The following is a 13,952-nucleotide window of genomic DNA, read 5'->3' on the forward strand; positions in this document are numbered from 1 at the left end:
TCAGGCACTTTAAAGCTTTTTTTAGGGATATTCAGGGATGGGTAAAATTTTGAAAAAAACTTCAAAAAATAAAATAAGCCACCGGGAACTGATTTTTATTGGTTTTAACCCTTCTGAAATTGTGATAATGTTCCCTTTAAAAGCTGCAGTACACAAACAATATGTACCCCTGTTCTCCGATTGGTTGCATGCCCGTTGTACTGCATCAGATACAGCAGGGGTCACCAACCTTTTTGAAACCAAGAGCTACTTCTTAGGTACTGATTAATGCGAAGGGCTACCAGTTTGATACACACTTAAATAAATTGCCAGAAATAGCCAATGTGCTTAATTTACCTTTAATAAATAAATATATATATAAATATATATATATATATATATATATATATATATATATATATATATATATATATATATACATATATATATATATAAATATAAAAAAATGGGTATTTCTGTCTGTCATTCCGTCGTACATTTTTTTTCCTTTTACGGAAGGTTTTTGTAGAGAATAAATGATGAAAAAAACACTTCATTGAACGGTTTAAAAGAGGAGAAAACAGGAAAAAAAAAGAAAATTTAACTTTGAAACATAGTTTATCTTCAATTTCAAGTCTTTAAAAGTCAAAATTCAACCAAAAAAAAAATGAAGAAAAAAACTGGCTAATTCGAATCTTTTTGAAAAAATTAAAAAAATTATTTATGGAACATCATTAGTAATTTTTCCTGATTAAGATTAATTTTAGAATTTTGATTACAATTTTTAAATAGGTTAAAATCCAATCTGCACTTTGTTGGAATATATAACCAATTGGACCAAGCTATATTTCTAACAAAGACAAATAATTAATTCTTCTAGATTTTCCAGAACAACATTTTTAAAAGAAATTCAAAAGACTTGAAATAAGATTTACATTTGCTTCTACAGATTTGCCAGAATAATTTTTTTGAATTTTAATCATAAGTTTGAAGAAATGTTTCACAAATATTTTTCGTCGAAAAAACAGAAGCTAAAATGAAGAATTTAATTAAAATGTATTTATTATTCTTTACAATAAAAAAAAAAATACTTGAACATTGATTTAAATTGTCAGGAAAGAAAAGGAAGGAATTTAAAAGGTAAAAAGGTATATGTGTTTAAAAATCCTAAAATCATTTTTAAGGTTGTATTTTTTATCTAAAATTGTCTTTCTGAAAGTTATAAGAAGCAAAGTAAAAAAATAAATGAATTTATTTAAACAAGTAAAGACCAAGTCTTTAAAATATTTTGTTGGATTTTCAAATTCTATTTGAGTTGTGTCTCTCTTAGAATCAAAAATGTCGAGCAAAGCGAGACCAGCTTGCTAGTAAATAAATACAATTTAAAAAATAGAGGCAGCTCACTGGTAAGTGCTGCTATTTGAGCTATTTTTAGAACAGGCCAGCAGGCTACTCATCTGGTCCTTGCGGGCTACTCGCGGGCACCGCGTTGGTGACCCCTGAGATACAGTATATACTGATTCCTCTTATAATTCTAATAATGAGGATGCTATTGTTTTTTTCATGTTTTCCTCATGGCAAGTTCACCTAATGGTATTGTGAGCATGGTGCAGGATGACGTGTTACAAGCCTCAAACGGAGCATAATGAGTATTCAGGTCATTGGGTGGTCTTGATGACCGTCCAAGTTTTTTTCAGATGGCTTTAACTCTTCTAACCCCTGCATCCAGGTCCCTCCTTGCTGCACTCAGAGCAACCCATCAATCCATTCACTTTCTACCGCTTATTACCTTTGGGGTCTCAGGGGGCGCTGGTGCCTATCTTAGCTACATTCGGGCGTAGAGCGGGGCACACCCTGGACAAGTCACCACCTCATCACAGGGCCAACACAGATAGACAGACAATATTCACACTCACATTCACAACCCTTACACCTAAATGTGAATGATGTGCTTTACGGAGAGAACAAACCTCTCCATTCAGCTTGGGCTTCTGTTTCAGGAAGCTGGTAATAATCCTGGTGGTGGTGATATCAGCACATTTTGTAGATGGAGCTGATGACAGGAAAAGCATAGTCTTCTAGTTTTACAGAACCATCATATATTTCTGCGTTTCTGGAAATATGTGAGAAATTATAGCGCTGAGAAAAGATATGCGATGCCTGCTATGTGATTAAATGGTAAATGGGCCATACTTGTGTTGCGCTTTTCGACCTTCAAAGTACTGAAAGCGCTTTGACACTTTCCACATTCACATTCACACGTTGGGGGCCGGAGTTGCTATGAAAGGCCCTAACCATGACCCATCAGGAGCAAGGTTGAAGTGTCTTGCTAAAAGACACAACGGACGTGACTCAGATGGCAGAAGTTGGGGATCGAACCAGGAACCTCAAATTGCTGGCACGGTTGCTTTATCAACTGAACCACGTCAACTCCATGATTTGTGATTAAATGACTAGATTAATTAAAGTTAATGTCGTGGCCATAAATATCATACAAGATTTAAACGTACAAGTGCAAAATTCCTTGATTCATCAAAATAAGGACATTTTACCAACTTGATGATTATTTTTTAAGAGTTCTATTAAAATTGATCTAACACACCTTGAAAAATGTGTATATCTCCCATATGTGGGTTTTTCCGAGGATGTCGTAGTCGTAGTGGTTTGTGCAGTCCTTTGAGACATTTGTGATTTAGGGCTATATAAATAAACATTGATTGATTGATAAGAATCCATACCATTAAATAGTGAAAAAAGGAGATTTCCTCTTTGAAGAAAACACCTCTCAAAAGTGGCAAACGCTTTCGAATGTGAGCATTGGTCCACTGAAACCCACTACTACCCACCACGCAGTCTGATAGTTTATATATCAATGATGAAATATTAACATTGCAACACATGCCAATACGGCCTTTTTAGTTTACTAAATTACAATTTTAAATTTCCCGGGAGTTTCGTCTTGAAAACGTTGTGTAATGATGACGTGTACGCAAGACGTCACGGGTTTTAAGGAAATATGAGCGCTGCACACACACAGCTAAAAGTCGTCTGCTTTAACGGCATAATTACACAGTATTTTGGAGATCTGTGTTGCTGAATATTTTGCAATTTGTTCAATTAATATTGGAGAAGTCACAGTAGAAAGATGGAGTTGGGAAGCTTTAGCCTTTAGCCACACAAACACAAGGTGATTCTTTGTTTAAAATTCCTGGAGGTGAAACTTTCCTATGGATCAGAGCACGGTCAAGCCAACATGGATCCTACCGAATGTCAACCAGCAGGTTTCGGTGAGAAAATTGTGGTTAAAAAGTCAGTTCTTACCGGAGGAAAGCTGAGCTTGTGCCGTCCATAGCTGCCGTCGATTCCCCTGAGACACTGCCCATCAAGACACCCGTGGAGACACCCTTCCGACTATCAGTTACTATTTAACTCACTAAAACACTAGTGAGTTAAATAGAAAGATAAGGGATTTCCCAGAATTATCCTAGTAAATGTCTCTAAAAAAATCGGAATCCGTCCCAATGCAATCAGGTTTTTTTTTAAAACTTATTTTATTTTATCGTTTTTTATTTTCCAGTCCGGCGCTATCAATATCCTCAAACACAAATCTTTCATCCTCACTCAAATTAATGGGGAAATTGTCTTTTTCTCGGTCCGAATAGCACTTTTTGTTGCAGGCTCCCATTAAAAACAATGTGAATATGTGAGGAGCCATCAAACATGTGACGTCATCGTCTGCAACTTCCGGTAGAGGTAGGGCATCCCTCTTAACACCGACAGTTGCGAACTTTATTATGGATGTTCTCTACTAAATCCTTTCAGCAAAAATATGGCAATATTGCGAAATGATCAAGTATGACACATACAATGGACCTGCTATCCTCGTTTAAATAAGAAAATCTCATTTCAGTAGGCCTTTAAGTCGAGTACAACGACAAGTCTTGTTAAGGCCCCGATGAGGACGACGAGCATACAAATAAGCTTCTCTAAGATGCATGGGTTGTGAAGCGGTTGTTCAGAGTGATTGTTTGCAGCAGCTGTCCAGGTGGCTGGTCTCAGACCATCTTGGAGGCAAAATATGCTGGATGTGGAGGTCCTGGGCTGGTGTGGTCACACATGGTCTGTTGTTGGTTGGATTTAATACTCGTGATCTGTCTCATGGACAGCTGTGCAATGATCATGCTACCTAATTGGTATCTTGATATGTATTATCCCAGCGAAGGAAAGGTGCTCGCTGACACACATTTAGACACATTGTCAACAATAATTGAAATAAATACTACTTATTCGTACACCGAAAAAGTTTGACATCTTTAAATTCAGCTCATGAAAAAATGTGGGCGAAAGTGTTGCATTGATATTTTTGTTGAGTGTATTTCCACTATTTTCCTCCGCACACTTTGTTAGGAAGACATTTGATTCAAAGCTTTAAGTAGCAGCACAGAATATAAAATAGCATAATCCAGGTCACGTGACTTTTATCTTCTTAACGCGCTTCTGCTATAAGCTGCCGAGCACAAGCAAAGGTTTTGGATTCATAATGACACTCACGTACACAAACTCATCCACCTTCTCCAGCATTTACATACAGGAATTATTTTCATTTTTTTCGACATTATATGAGGCTCCACTTCCTTCTCACTTCTGCATTTATTCTCCACTTCCCCAACAAATCATTCATTCATTGGGTTTTGCATTGTATGTCTTTAGATTTTTGTAGTCAGTAATGACTTCCTGGCCCAGTTTGTTTATTATATAGGTCAAGAATATTTAACTTATTAAAGGCAGGGCTTCAGAGGTTTACTAGAAGATGAGAAAATAAATAGGGTTCATGATTTCGGTTTTAAGTAAAAACTTGAATGGTTATGGTACAAACCCTGTTTCCACATGAGTTGGGAAATTGTGTTAGATGTAAATATAAACGGAATATAATGATTTGCAAATCCTTTTCAACCCATATTCAATTGAATGCACTACAAAAGACAACATATTTGATGTTCAAACTCATAATTTTTTTTTTTGTGCAAATAATTAACTTAGAATTTCATGGCTGCAACATGTGCATAAGTAGTTGGGAAAGGGCATGTTCACTACTGTGTTATATCATCTTTTTTTTACCAACACTCAATAAACGTTTGGGAACTGAGGAAACTAATGGTTGAAGCTTTGAAAGTGGAATTCTTTCCCATTCTTGTTTTATGTAAAGCTTCAGCCGTTCAACAGTCCGGGGTCTCCGCTGTCGTATTTTATTTTACGCTTCATAATGCGCTACACATTTTCAATGGGAGACAGGTCTGGACTGCAGGCGGGCCAGAAAAGTACCCACACTCTTTTTTTTACGAAGCCACGCTGTTTGTAACACGTGCTGAATGTTGCTTGGCATTGTCTTGCTGAAATAAGCAGGGACGTCCATGAAAAAGACGGCGCTTAAATGGCAGCATACGTTGTTCCAAAACCTGTATGTACCTTTCAGCATTAATGGTGCCTTCACAGATGTGTAAGTTACCCATGCCTTGGGCACTAATGCACCACCATACCATCACAGATGCTGGCTTTTGAACTTTGCGCCCCATCCTTTCTTGTGAAAGACTGAGCATTTTTTGGGAAGGTGTTTTTATACCCAATCATGTCACCCACCTGTTCCCAATTAGCCTGCACACCTGTGGGATGTTCCAAATAAGTGTTTGAAGAGCTTTCCTAAACTTTATCAGTATTTATTGCCACCTTTCCCAAGTTCTTTGTCACGTGCTGCTGGTATCAAATTCTAAAGTTAATGATTATTTGCAAAAAAGAAAAAAAAAAAAAAATGTTTATCAGTTTGATTATCAAATATGTTGTCTTTGTAGCATATTCAACTGGTTGAAAAGGATTTGTAAATCATTGTATTCTGTTTATATTTACATCTAACACAGTTTCCCAACTAATATGGAAACAGGGTTTGTAGATGAAAATGTACATATTTTTTTTACTAGTGGTTAAATGAAGCTGTTTATTGAAGGAGTTTTAGTGGTAGAGGAATTATTAGATTAGATTAGATAGTACTTTATTAATCCCCGAGGGGAAATTTTCAACACAAACTCGTTCAAAATTAGAATAACAAACATTGTACAGGGTTACAGAACAGAAACGCTGATGGGTCGCCACAATGCGCCCCATAAAAGATGTGAAAAACGTCAACGCTGAGGGAGGATGAGTAAAAAAATACACTCTAGACTGGGCTCCTAAGGGATCCCCCAGACTCCAAGATCCTGTCAATTTTGTTGAGGCCAGTTAATTTGTTCTAATGTTTAGATTTGGAGAGCATTGCAAACAGAAGCAACAGGAAAGTTAAAACAAGACAAAGAAAGCAAGCAGGAGAGATGATGGAGAGGAAAGGGGAGCGTCCACCCTCCATGAGTGCCAGTGAGAAAGAATACTTGTAGCATTGAAAGGCTAAGCATTAGCTTACAAATGCTGCAAAAATATTCATGACATAGACTTCTTTTGAACTGCTAGATTGTTTTTCCACTTTTGTACATTAAATGATTGTAGTATTATTTAAGAGTGTCCCTTTCACTTCCGCTATTATACCAATATTGGTGCCTTGAGTATTGGTCGAATACCGATATTAATCCCATATATCGGCAGAAATCATACATAGTTGTTTTACTTTGTTATGTAAAATGTTAGAAAAGGATTAATCAAGCGCAGGGTTTCCCCTGCAACAGTGGTTCTCAAATGGGGGTATGCGTACCTCTGGGGGTACTTGAAGGTATGCCAAGGGGTACGTGCGATTTTTTTTAAATATTCTAAAAATAGCAACAATTCAAAAATCCTTAGTAAATATATTTATTGAATAATACTTCAACAATATATGAATGTAAGTTCATAAACTGTGAAAAGAAATGCAACAATGCAATATTCAGTGTTCACAGCTAGATTTTTTGTGGACATGTTCCATAAATATTGATGTTAAGGATTTCTTTTTTTGTGAAGTAATGTTTAGAAGTAAGTTCATGAATCCAGATGGATTTCTATTACAATCCCCACAGAGGGCAAGTTGATGATGACTTCTATGTGTAGAAATCTTTATTTATAATTGAATCATTTGTTTATTTTTCAACAAGTTTTTTTCTTATTTTTATATCTTTTTTCCCAATAGTTCAAGAAAGACCACTACAAATGAGCAATATTTTGCACTGTTATACAGTTTAATAAATCAGAAACTGATGACATAGTGCTGTATTTTACTTCTTTATCTCTTTATTTCAACCAAAATTGCTATGCTTTGATTAGGGGGTACCTGAATCAAAAAAATGTTCACAGGGGGTACATCACTGAAAAAAGGTTGACAACCACTGCCCTAGATTGCCAAGATACCTGTGGGACGTGGTCACCATGACATCATCATATAATGTGCTATCATAATAAATATAAATAATATACAAATACATATCTTTAAAAAGGCTTAAAAAATGTATACAAACATTTAAAAACGTGTGTTATTACTAATTAGTATTAACATATCTTTATATCATGTTACTGTATTTGTAACTGTTGCTGCTTACTGTAAAATTAACTTTGTTGTGAATGTTTTAAGAGTTTAGAGACTTTTTGGCCTTTTTCTGTGACGACCAGGTCGCATCGCATTTGTTCTCCCAGGAATGCAGATCGGGCTTCGGACACAGCGTGCAGGTAGAAACAAGTGATTTATTTATAAATAACTCAGACAGTAACAAAGAAAACACTTGCTCATAGCACTTAAGGCAAAAACTAAAAGAGCTAGCATGGGAGCTAGAAGGTAAAGAGCAGCAAACAACAAACAACGTCACTTGTTGTACAAAAACAAACTAGCCAGACCGAGTGAGGTCAGGGCAAGGACTTAATAGCCTTCTGATTAGTGCCAGGGCAACAGGTGCGCGTCCCAAGCACTAACCAGAGCCAGGTGAATGTAATTTGCCGTCATGGCAACTGAGACAAACAAAATCAAGAGGTGCTGAAAACACAAGTGACTAGACAACGTAAACAGAATATGATCCGGGCAGCGGATAATAACATTTTCTTTCTTTATTAACGAATAGCAACAAATCTAGCATCTTTTCCTGATGTTACTATAGATTGTACTAGTGTTTACAGACTCTACTTCTGTCCCTCGATGTGCACAAAGAATAACAAGCTACAGCGAGCAGGACGTTCACTTCCTTTGTTTTGCTTCTCCAGTTGGACCTCCTCTTCCTAAAAAACACCACTGTCCTCTTAATATTTGCACATTTTGTAGATTTATGGCCACACATATGTCTGGAATATATTAAAATGATGTCCCCATTGCAGACGTGCTGACTACGCTCCAGACAATCGCGTGCGTCTTGTTTACATCATCACAACATTCGGTTTCAGCAGCAATCTTTTTGGTTATCAAAGTCTTTTTTCAGCTAGTTATCCATTCATACAGTTACAACCTGCTGGTGGTAATGTTTTATGTTTGTGTGGTTTTGATTTGATGTTCATTGTTCCCATGATCGCAAACACACCGTCTGTGCCTGAAAGTGAATTGGCGGAGAAAATAGCAGTTTTATTGTGTATCTGGGGAAGCTCAGAGATGAAAGTGGTTGAACGGGATGGTCTGTTTGCAAAAAAAAAGTTGGATCTAGCTTCAGATTTGTGACGTTTTACTGCAGAGTATAACTATAATTTGTTTTTACGTAAAATCCCTTATTTTCAAAGTGTGGCGGCTGTGATCTTGCCATGACAGTGCGCCACTATCAGTTACATATATAAGGGAAAGCCTAAAGTGAAATGATTTAAACAGAAAAACACTAAACTATTTATTATTAACCATCAGGAATAGGCATACTGTATGCTGTCTTTAGGTTTAAATGGAGTGGTAATTATTTAAACAATATTTCCAGAATAGATGGGTTCAGATTATTCCCGGAAGTGCACAACCCATTGTGAAGGGTGATCGTCATTGTTCACGATAGCGCTACACGTAATAGTTAAGAAGTATTCAGTGCAAAATACACATTGCATCGACTGTGATATGTTGGAGAAATACTGTGAGTCATTAGATAAGAAGTCCCTTTGTTATTATAAGGAGCAAACCACCGTAGTTCGATGCAAGGATCCGCACAATATCATCAAGTCTGAGTGGAGCAGAGACCAAACACGACATATTACTTGATGCCTCATACCTTGAATTTGTGAATGACTTAATTGTTCATCCCAGCCCATTTTACACTTTGAAAGACTTTTAAAAGTTAACAGTCAAGATAACATGGCGGCTTTGTTTTTGGTCTGGTTCGGGACGTTTATGTTTAACTGTATGAACCTAGTGGATGTCAAGCCAAGCTCCAGTAATGCACTCTCAGATTTGATCCGACCCAAGTTCGACACGGATAACCAATATAAGGTCATCTCAGCACATTATCACTGTAAAGCAGGATTGGGAGAATGTTTTTCTCATGTCGCTTCACTTTTTACAGTCCAGATAAGAGAATTGAGTACTATTTTGTCAACACAACTACTATCAAAGTTATTCCACCAAGGACATTTAGTTAATGCAAAGTGGGGCTGCTATTTATTTTAGATTATTTTTTACTTACAAAACGTTTTACCTGAAAAGATGACACAACGTCGTCAGCATGTCACATCTTGGTTGATTATTGCAATCAAGGCTCGCCTTCGTCATTAACTTTTCTTTTCAGCCCCTTATGTTTGTCCAGAAATACGCTTAGGAATGAGATACAAGCTCAAAATATTTCTCCCACCTCAATTGTGGCAGTTGACAATGGCACACGTAGTCAGCATTATAATTATCACTGGATAATTTATCGACGACAATTAGTGTTTCACTAACGTCCGCCCTTCAATAGGGATATCGGTAATGCATTGTGGGAAATGTGAAAAAATCCAAACCCCGCTATTCCAGAATTGTAATATTAACAGTGTTAATTAGGACACAGTTTAAACTCAATATGAATATCTACAGTAGGTAGGGTGGGGGAAAGTATTTGATGCCCTGCTGAATTTTACCATTATGTATATAAACAGTACATCATTTTTACAGTCGCTTTATTTTAACAGAGAGGGTCAGGATGTTAAAAAAAACTTTCACACCAAACTTTTTGTTGGTGTATTTCAGTCTTGTAGAGCAGTGGTCCCCAACCACCGGGCTGCGGCCCTGTACAGGGCCGTGGCCCGATTGGTACCGGGCTGCAGAAGATTTTTTTTACTAATTTTTATTTTTTTTTAAAATAAAATATATATATATATATATATATATATATATATATATATTTTTTTTGTATTAAATCAACATAAAAAAACACAAGATACATTTACAATTAGTTCACCAACCACAAAAACCTCCCTTTTTCATGACAAAAACTTCCCTTTTTCATGACAAAGAAAGAAGAAAAAAAAAAGATTCCCCCCTCGGGCCGCGAGACAAATTATTAAGCGTTGACCGGTACCCGGATACAAAAAGGTTGGGGACCACTGTTGTAGAGCTCTACAGTCCTGTCCCTGAGGGCAGCCTTTTGGTCTTGCCCATGGTGGTGTAGAGATTTGAATGTGTGACAGGTGTATTTTATACACATAATGAGTTAGGGATAAGAGTATTTTCTTAAAGGAAAAGAGCACCTTTTTGGAATATTTCAATCAATCAATCAACTAGGAGTGTAACGATATGTGTATTTGTATGGAACCATTTCGGTACGAAGGTTTTGGTTCGGTGCGGAGGTGTACAGAACGAGTTTCCACAGGACATATTTAGTAGCTTAAAAAATACTCAAAATGCCGGACATTTGAAGCATTTAAGAAACTCTGCCCTGACAGCCCTGCAAAAGAGGATATGTCCGGTGAAAAGAGGACGTATGGTCAGTCTATCCTAGCCCGATCGCTGCTAGCACCGGACATGTTTAAATCACCATACATGATTCCCGGGCGCGGCACCGCTGCTGCTCACTGCTCCCCTCACCTCCCAGGGGGTGATCAAGGGTGATGGGTAAAATGCAGAGAGTAATTTTGTCACATCTAGTATGTGTGTGACAATCATTGGTACTTTAACTTTAACTTTAACATGTCCTCTTTTGCTAGCATGCTAGCAGCAACCGGGCTCGGATAGACTGACCATACGTCCTCTTTTCACCGGATATGTCCTCTTTTGCGGGGCTGTCAGGGCAGAGTTTCTTAAATGCCTCAAATGTCCGGCATTTTGAGTTAGGGTTGCGTGTATTAACAATGTACGTTCAGCGTTAAGAAGGGGTTAAAAAGAAAACAAATTGTGCACGCAGCAGCTTTCGAGAGAGTTATGATAAACGCGCATGCGTCTCCAGTCTCTGCTTTTTATCCTTTGATTGATCAGATTTAATTTTTTATTATGTCTAGCAGGGGTGTCAAAAGTGTGTCCCGGAGGCCATTTGCGGCCCACAGCTAATGTTTTAAAGGCCCACGGCACATTCTAAATATACTATTAAAATAAACAAAAACATAAACAAAAGTGAAATAAAAAAGCTTAAAGGCTTAATGTAATTTAGAAAAAGTTGCAATGTTGACTAATAATACAAAGCTTTTTTTTTTCTTTTAAACTGTCATTGCTCAAAACATAATATTGGAACAAAATCAACAATATTATGAATTATTGACCTATCCAAGATTCCGATCACTTTAAATCAAACATTCCACTTGGAAAAATCTTTTTGGTGGAAGATTTTGCAAATTTGGTAAAAAAAAATAACCAAAACAATTATATTTGGTTGTTTTCTTACTGTACCGAAAATGAACCTAACCTCGACCTCTAAACCGAGGTACGTACCGAACGGAAATTTTTGTGTACCGTTACACCCTTACAATCAACCAATCCCAATAAATCTCATCATACACAATTCCTGTGTGAGACAACAAATACCAATTTCCTTTTTCTGGGAAGATAGTGAAAAACCTCTAGCACCATGCGACTAACAATGAATGCACTAATTATGAACTCACATATTTTGCCTTTTTAGCCCCTGACAATCTTTAAAAAGGTCTTATATACAAACGTTTGTACATGCTGTAACCATGTAGTATCGGGTATATTCATGATAACATACAATACTTACAGTATTTTGGTGGTTTTACGTATTATCGTAACTTCTTTTCCAGGCGCTTTTCATTTGAACAGAGTACAGAGAACTTGCGTCAACAACAGCAACCTAGAGAGTTCCATGTTTGTTTCCACTAATCATGGCAGACTTCATTAAGGCCGCCGCCGACAACTACTTTGACAAATGATGATCAGTACCTTATCTTTCTGAGCCTGAAAATAGGAAGGACCAGCTATGTTTGAGAAGCTGCGTTCTAGGAAGATTAGGCAATAGTGAAACACTAAGCCTCATATAGTGTTAAATATGTCATAAAATAATAAAACAAAACAGTCCTAAACCCATCCATCCCATCCATTTTCTACCGCTTGTCCCGTTCGGAGTCGCGGGGCCTCTCACTGTGATGCTGACTGATGCATGGGATGGTTGTATCTTTCAGCACAAGACTTGTGCTCTCTGTTGACCTGGCAATTGTAGCTAAATCTTCACTCCTCAGGTAAAGATGCTGAGAGCAATTGCACATCTTGCTGAGTCTTTTAAGTGACGTTTTATGGCTTAAGTTGGAATCGGCTTCAGTCGGTCTGAATTTTTAGCTGGAAGTGTATATAAATTCAAAGTTGACTTATTGCCACAGCCTTGCTATTAAACCTACTATAAATGTGTGAAGTGCTGTGTCACAAAGCCAGAAAAGTCGCTTGTTTTTGTGGTGAATATGCATGTAATAGGAGTGTTGTTGGCATTTTCTGGATGGTTTGTTGGGTGCTGTTCTGCTGAATAGTAAGTCCTCCATGACCTACATCAGGGGTGTAAAACTCAAATACAGAGTGGCCCAAATTTTAAAACTGAACAAAGCCGCGGGCCAAGGTTGAACAAATTGACCTTTTAATAGGGACCCAAAAAAGTTTTGCATTGAATATTAAACAAGCAAGGTTTAGTCACATACAAAATCGAGTTTCAGATTATAATAATGAGTAAAAAATATCAATGGCATATCAAATAAAATGTAAATAAAAATTGGGGGAGCGGGGTTTGGTGGTAGCGGGGGTGTATATTGTAGCGTCCCGGAAGTGTTAGTGCTGCAAGGGGTTCCGGGTGTATCTTCTGTTGAATTTATGTTTGTTACGGTGTGGATGTTCTCCCGAAATGTGTTTGTGATTCTTGTTTGGTGTGACTTCACAGTGTGGCGCATATTTGTAAAAGTGTTAAAAGTTGTTTATACGGCCACCCTCAGTGTGACCTTTATGGCTGTTGATCAAGTATGCCTTGCATTAACTTGTGTGTGTTAAAGCAGCATATATTATGCGACTGGACCGGAAAGAAAAAGCGGACGTGACGACAGGCTGTAGAGGACGCTAAAGGCAGTGCCTTCAAGGCACGCCCCCAGTATTGTTGTCCGGATCGAAATCGGGAGAAATTCGGAAGAATGGTTGCCCTGGGAGATTTTCGGGAGGGGCACTGAACTTTGGGAGTCTCCCGGGAAAATCGTGAGGGTTGGCAAGTAGAGTATCAGCGGTGAATGCAGTGTTACAAAGGCATCGCCGCTGTATAATACCGGCGGGCCAGCTCTAATCTTAAATTGATATTACCTCAAGGGCCAAATAAAATTACACGGCGGGCCAAATTTGGCCCGCGGGCCAGAGTTTGACACCCATGACCTACATTGTTAGCCGCCGTGTACTAACAGCTTTTTTACTATTTGCGCATAAAAGAAGCAAAGACTAATTTTGTATTTAAGAAGGGTTGTAGATGATGGGTGGTTTTATTTTAAGTGCAGTTCATTTGTGCATTTCATAAACACATAAGTAATCTATGGAGATCAGAATGCACAAATGCAAAAGGTAAAATATTAATTTCACTTCCTATATATATATTTTTTTTTTTTAAACTAAAATGTATACGCTTTGTTGTCTA

General features: G+C 37.5%; 1 protein-coding gene across 1 annotated transcript in view; it reads left to right on the top strand.

Annotated features, from left to right (window-relative positions):
• Positions 1 to 13,952, top strand: part of LOC133541135 (cell migration-inducing and hyaluronan-binding protein-like) — a 352,912-nt gene that overhangs the window by 300,093 nt on the left and 38,867 nt on the right. The window lies entirely within an intron of this gene.

This window comes from Nerophis ophidion, linkage group LG02, assembly GCF_033978795.1.
Source record: "Nerophis ophidion isolate RoL-2023_Sa linkage group LG02, RoL_Noph_v1.0, whole genome shotgun sequence".
Lineage (NCBI taxonomy): Eukaryota > Metazoa > Chordata > Actinopteri > Syngnathiformes > Syngnathidae > Nerophis > Nerophis ophidion.